Source organism: Cardiocondyla obscurior, unplaced genomic scaffold (assembly GCF_019399895.1).
Source record: "Cardiocondyla obscurior isolate alpha-2009 unplaced genomic scaffold, Cobs3.1 scaffold55_0_238251, whole genome shotgun sequence".
NCBI classification, from domain to species: Eukaryota; Metazoa; Arthropoda; class Insecta; order Hymenoptera; family Formicidae; genus Cardiocondyla; species Cardiocondyla obscurior.
In genome coordinates, this window is record NW_027228798.1 from 89,631 (window position 1) to 95,000 (window position 5,370).

The 5,370-nt window shown below is 55.9% G+C and overlaps 3 non-coding genes across 3 annotated transcripts in view; all 3 read left to right on the forward strand.

The window, feature by feature from the left end:
- Positions 1 to 289: 289 nt before the first annotated feature.
- LOC139112791 (small subunit ribosomal RNA) lies at positions 290 to 2,210 on the forward strand. The gene has a single exon (XR_011547445.1). It is a non-coding gene; the product is annotated as a small subunit ribosomal RNA (ribosomal RNA).
- Positions 2,211 to 3,419: 1,209 nt separating this feature from the next.
- Positions 3,420 to 3,574, forward strand: LOC139112806 (5.8S ribosomal RNA). The gene has a single exon (XR_011547455.1). It is a non-coding gene; the product is annotated as a 5.8S ribosomal RNA (ribosomal RNA).
- A 1,385-nt stretch (positions 3,575 to 4,959) lies between these two features.
- The window catches only part of LOC139112798 (large subunit ribosomal RNA), a 4,094-nt gene continuing 3,683 nt past the window's right edge, over positions 4,960 to 5,370 (forward strand). The window contains exon 1 of the ribosomal RNA XR_011547451.1: positions 4,960 to 5,370. This exon is cut by the window's right edge and continues 3,683 nt beyond it. This is a non-coding gene — a ribosomal RNA (large subunit ribosomal RNA).

Below are 5,370 nucleotides of genomic sequence, written 5' to 3' on the forward strand. Positions count from 1 at the left end.
CCGTTGAACGAACAGTGCTCCACGACGTCTCAGATCGGATCGGTCTAGCGTCAGGGCTAAGCGGCCTTACAAGCCGCTGTTATGGGTGAATGAGAACAAAATTTGATCTTTCATACCGTTAAGGTATATATAAATACGAAAAGCGTGTCCGTCGACCGGCTCGAAAAGTTCCGGCGGCATTAACGACACACGAAACGCGCACGGCTCTTCCTCGCGGAGTGTCCGTAGCAGCGTAGCGTTGTCTTTCGCGTTGCTCCACCGCGAGTAACCGCGATCGCACACACGAAGCTCCCTGGTTGATCCTGCCAGTAGTCATATGCTTGTCTCAAAGATTAAGCCATGCATGTCTCAGTGCATGCCGAATTAAGGTGAAACCGCGAATGGCTCATTAAATCAGTTATGGTTCATTAGATTGTACCCACATTTACTTGGATAACTGTGGTAATTCTAGAGCTAATACATGCAAAACAGAGTCCCGACCAGTGATGGAAGGGACGCTTTTATTAGATCAAAACCAATCGGTGGCGTGCGGATCTCCGTGCGTCCACCGTTTATTTTGGCGACTCTGAATAACTTTGTGCTGATCGTACGGTCCTAGCACCGGCGACGCATCTTTCAAATGTCTGCCTTATCAACTGTCGATGGTAGGTTCTGCGCCTACCATGGTTGTAACGGGTAACGGGGAATCAGGGTTCGATTCCGGAGAGGGAGCCTGAGAAACGGCTACCACATCCAAGGAAGGCAGCAGGCGCGCAAATTACCCACTCCCGGCACGGGGAGGTAGTGACGAAAAATAACGATACGGGACTCATCCGAGGCCCCGTAATCGGAATGAGTACACTTTAAATCCTTTAACGAGGATCCATTGAGGGCAAGTCTGGTGCCAGCAGCCGCGGTAATTCCAGCTCCAATAGCGTATATTAAAGTTGTTGCGGTTAAAAAGCTCGTAGTTGAATCTGTGTCGCACACCGTCGGTTCACCGCTCGCGGTGTTTAACTGGCGTGATGTGGGACGTCCTACCGGTGGGCTTAGCCCCGCGAGGGGCCGCCCAAACTAATATCCCGTCGCGGTGCTCTTTACTGAGTGTCGAGTCGGGCCGGTACGTTTACTTTGAACAAATTAGAGTGCTTAAAGCAGGCTATCCTCGCCTGAATACTGCGTGCATGGAATAATGGAATAGGACCTCGGTTCTATTTTGTTGGTTTTCGGAACCCCGAGGTAATGATTAATAGGGACAGATGGGGGCATTCGTATTGCGACGTTAGAGGTGAAATTCTTGGATCGTCGCAAGACGGACAGAAGCGAAAGCATTTGCCAAAAATGTTTTCATTAATCAAGAACGAAAGTTAGAGGTTCGAAGGCGATCAGATACCGCCCTAGTTCTAACCATAAACGATGCCAGCTAGCGATCCGCCGAAGTTCCTCCGATGACTCGGCGGGCAGCTTCCGGGAAACCAAAGCTTTTGGGTTCCGGGGAAAGTATGGTTGCAAAGCTGAAACTTAAAGGAATTGACGGAAGGGCACCACCAGGAGTGGAGCCTGCGGCTTAATTTGACTCAACACGGGAAACCTCACCAGGCCCAGACACCGGAAGGATTGACAGATTGATAGCTCTTTCTTGATTCGGTGGGTGGTGGTGCATGGCCGTTCTTAGTTGGTGGAGCGATTTGTCTGGTTAATTCCGATAACGAACGAGACTCTAGCCTGCTAAATAGGCGTACCTTATGGTATTTCGAAGGCCCCCGGCTTCGGCCGGCGGGTTTTTACTACCAACGTACAAACAAATCTTCTTAGAGGGACAGGCGGCTTCTAGCCGCACGAGATTGAGCAATAACAGGTCTGTGATGCCCTTAGATGTTCTGGGCCGCACGCGCGATACACTGAAGGAATCAGCGTGTGTTCCCTGGCCGAAAGGCCCGGGTAACCCGCTGAACCTCCTTCGTGCTAGGGATTGGGGCTTGCAATTGTTCCCCATGAACGAGGAATTCCCAGTAAGCGCGAGTCATAAGCTCGCGTTGATTACGTCCCTGCCCTTTGTACACACCGCCCGTCGCTACTACCGATTGAATGATTTAGTGAGGTCTTCGGACTGGTGCGCGGCAATGCGTCGGCATTGCCGATGTTGCCGGGAAGATGACCAAACTTGATCATTTAGAGGAAGTAAAAGTCGTAACAAGGTTTCCGTAGGTGAACCTGCGGAAGGATCATTAACGTTCCGGAGGTCCTGCTGCTCTGTGTGCACCGTTCTCGTGACGAGCGCGCAGCGGCCGGCGACTGCATGGACGAGGAACCGTACGCGCGCACGGTAACGTGTACTACGTTGCCTGCCGCGATACGGGGCAGACAAGCTAGAACACGACTCTGCGAGTTGTGTCGAGAGTGGCTGAAGGGGCGCAAAATCTAATCGCACGCGAGACATCGCGTCTTCCGAGTCCGCGCCGCCTTCCCACTCCTCGTCGGAGCGTCCGTCGCGAGACGCGACGCTTCGCTCGAGCAAAATTGCGAGATCGAGAGGAGAGAATAGTTTATGCGACGCAACGACCGCGTGCGCGCTCACACGCCGCCAACGGTGGCGTGCTGCGGTGTGCGCCGCATTCGTCGCCGTCGTATAAGAGAGGATTGTCGGTCGGGACGAGTGTGTCGAGATCTCGAGAGCTCAAAGCGAGAGAGGACCCCGGGCATATTGTGGAGAAGAAGAGAGATTCGAGAGTTGTACGCATTGCCGTATTACGCTCTTTGCATTCTCTCTCTCTCGTTTCCTGCGGAGATTCTCCGACTCTCTGTCTCTCGCGCGCTTCGAACGACCTGTTGCGCGGACCACCGCGCTCAGCGCGCCCCTTAGCCGGGGCTAGCGCGGCCGGTTGGTCTCGTTGTGCGAATCCAGGAGGAGCGCGAAGGTGCATCTATATGCGCGCCCGCTCGCGGATCAGGATCGGTGAGAAGGAGACTACGGAGGCGCGCTCGCGCGCTGCCTCTATCTCCGCGATTCGGACGCGTTGCGGTGCGCGCGAATGCGCCGCGTACCGGTGGTAACCTATGCTGCCGCGTCGTCGTGCGCGCCGGGCGAGGAGTGGAGAGTGCGACGATTCTCGCCGCTGCTCTTCCTCCGGTCCCGCGCGCGCGCGCGATCGCGCGCGCTGAAGGGTTCGTCGAATATGCTAGTCATTTTCGACCCCGATGGTTTTTCAAAGAGTTCCGCCCCGGCTCTCGCTTCGCGAGAGACGCAACCTCTTGGTTTTCGCACCGCGCCGACAACCGACGTCTCCCTCTCTCCATTATTGTGCCGTCGCCCCCGTAACAGGGGCGGCGGTCCGCGCGTGCTCGGACGCGCGGCCAGGCTGATCGAAGGGCCAAAACGAAGAAGACGCACATTGTTGTCTATTCCTTGATAGAGCGTACTTGGTGCGCGAAGGAACGATTACCCTGAACGGTGGATCACTTGGCTCGTGGGTCGATGAAGAACGCAGCTAATTGCGCGTCAACTTGTGAACTGCAGGACACATGAACATCGACATTTCGAACGCACATTGCGGTCCACGGATACAATTCCCGGACCACGCCTGGCTGAGGGTCGTTTTATCGAAGACAAACTGCTTGCGCGCGCCGTTTCGACGGCCGCGTACGAGCGATTCGTTGGACGTTCGCCCGATCGCGGCGGCCGGCGAGAGAGTTATACCCGCATCCACGAGAAAAGAGAAGAGAAGCGAGGAGTCGTCGATGACGCCTTCCCCGGGGTATCAGGCACACTACGCACGCTATCCACGCGGCGAGTTGCTGGATTCCATCAGGGTTTTACGAAGGCTCTCGCGCTCTCTGCGCGCGCTCTCTATACTCGCGGAACGGCGGCGTACTCTCGCGCCCCCGTTGGGCGTCGTCCGAAATAACGAGGTTTGAGGGTCGAACGAATGAACGACGACCGACCGAAAGATGCGATCGAGAATCGCAGAGAGACGCACGCACGCACACACGCACGGGAGGGAAGGACGTGCGCGGTGGTGATAAACGTGGCGAGCTCTTGCAAGGAGTTTATACGTTATACGTATATACGCGCCGAACGAAAAAGAGTAGATCTGCCTCTCGCGCGCCGCCGCCCGGAGTGAAACAAGCCGACAATTCGTTCGCGCTTGTACTCCCGGAAGGTGGCCTGTGTGCCGCTTGCGGCGCGCGCGGGATCCAAGGCTGATCCACGGAGAAGTAGTTCATAAGGAGCGCGGAGAACCGAGTTTGAGTTTTCCTCTCCTTCTTCGAATGAAGATCGGAGAGGAGAATAGAGGCCGCGAGATAATCGCGCGCCTCCTCGTTCTCCTTCTGCACAGAGCGCATATCGTCGCTTTACCGCCGCCAACGCAAAGGAAACTCGAGAGGAGGGATTTTAGAGATATATACGACGAAGCAAAGATACGAGAGAACCTGACCGTATTATAAGAGAGAGAGAGTGGTCGTCGCCGCTGCAGCTGCTGCCGGCCGCCGCCGCAGTCGCGTTGCCGACGCCACCACGACGCGCAAACCGGCCTCCGACGTTCGCGTCGGGCTGGCTGGCCAGTTGTCGTCGTGGTCGGTTGGTTGGCCCGCGCGGGCGCGCGGATCGCGGCGCGGTTGACGCAACGTCGACGAAAGACCACCACGCTCTCGCGGTTGTTCTCTCTGCCTCGTTCGTTTTCTCATTTTCCCTTCGTCTCTTCTTTCAAATATTTTGCGTGCACCGATCGCCCCCTGCGCAGCAAAAGTGTGTGCGAGGTGAGAGATCGCGCGCGGGTCGACCGCGCGTGTTCCCGAGTCCACGAAAGCGCTATGTATGGTAGCAGCTCTTGACCGGGGCACGCGGCGTAGTCTAACCAAGCGCTCGCGCGCGGCGTTTCGCCGCGTTGCGTTTCTCTTTTCTCTCGCGTCGTCGTCGTCGTCGTCTCGCCTTCTTCGTATTATATATATATAGTACAGCCTCACGACAATTTCTTTTGACGACCTCAGAGCAGGCGAGATCACCCGCTGAATTTAAGCATATTATTAAGCGGAGGAAAAGAAACTAACCAGGATTTCCTTAGTAGCGGCGAGCGAACAGGAAAGAGCCCAGCACCGAATCCCGCGGTTCCGCCGCAGGGAAATGTGGTGTTTGGGAGGGTCCGCTTATCCCGAGGTGCCGCGTCGCGTCCAAGTCCATCTTGAATGGGGCCACTTACCCGCAGAGGGTGCCAGGCCCGTAGCGACCGGTGCGCGTCTCGGGAGGATCTCTCCTTAGAGTCGGGTTGCTTGAGAGTGCAGCTCTAAGTGGGTGGTAAACTCCATCTAAGGCTAAATACGACCACGAGACCGATAGCGAACAAGTACCGTGAGGGAAAGTTGAAAAGAACTTTGAAGAGAGAGTTCAAGAGT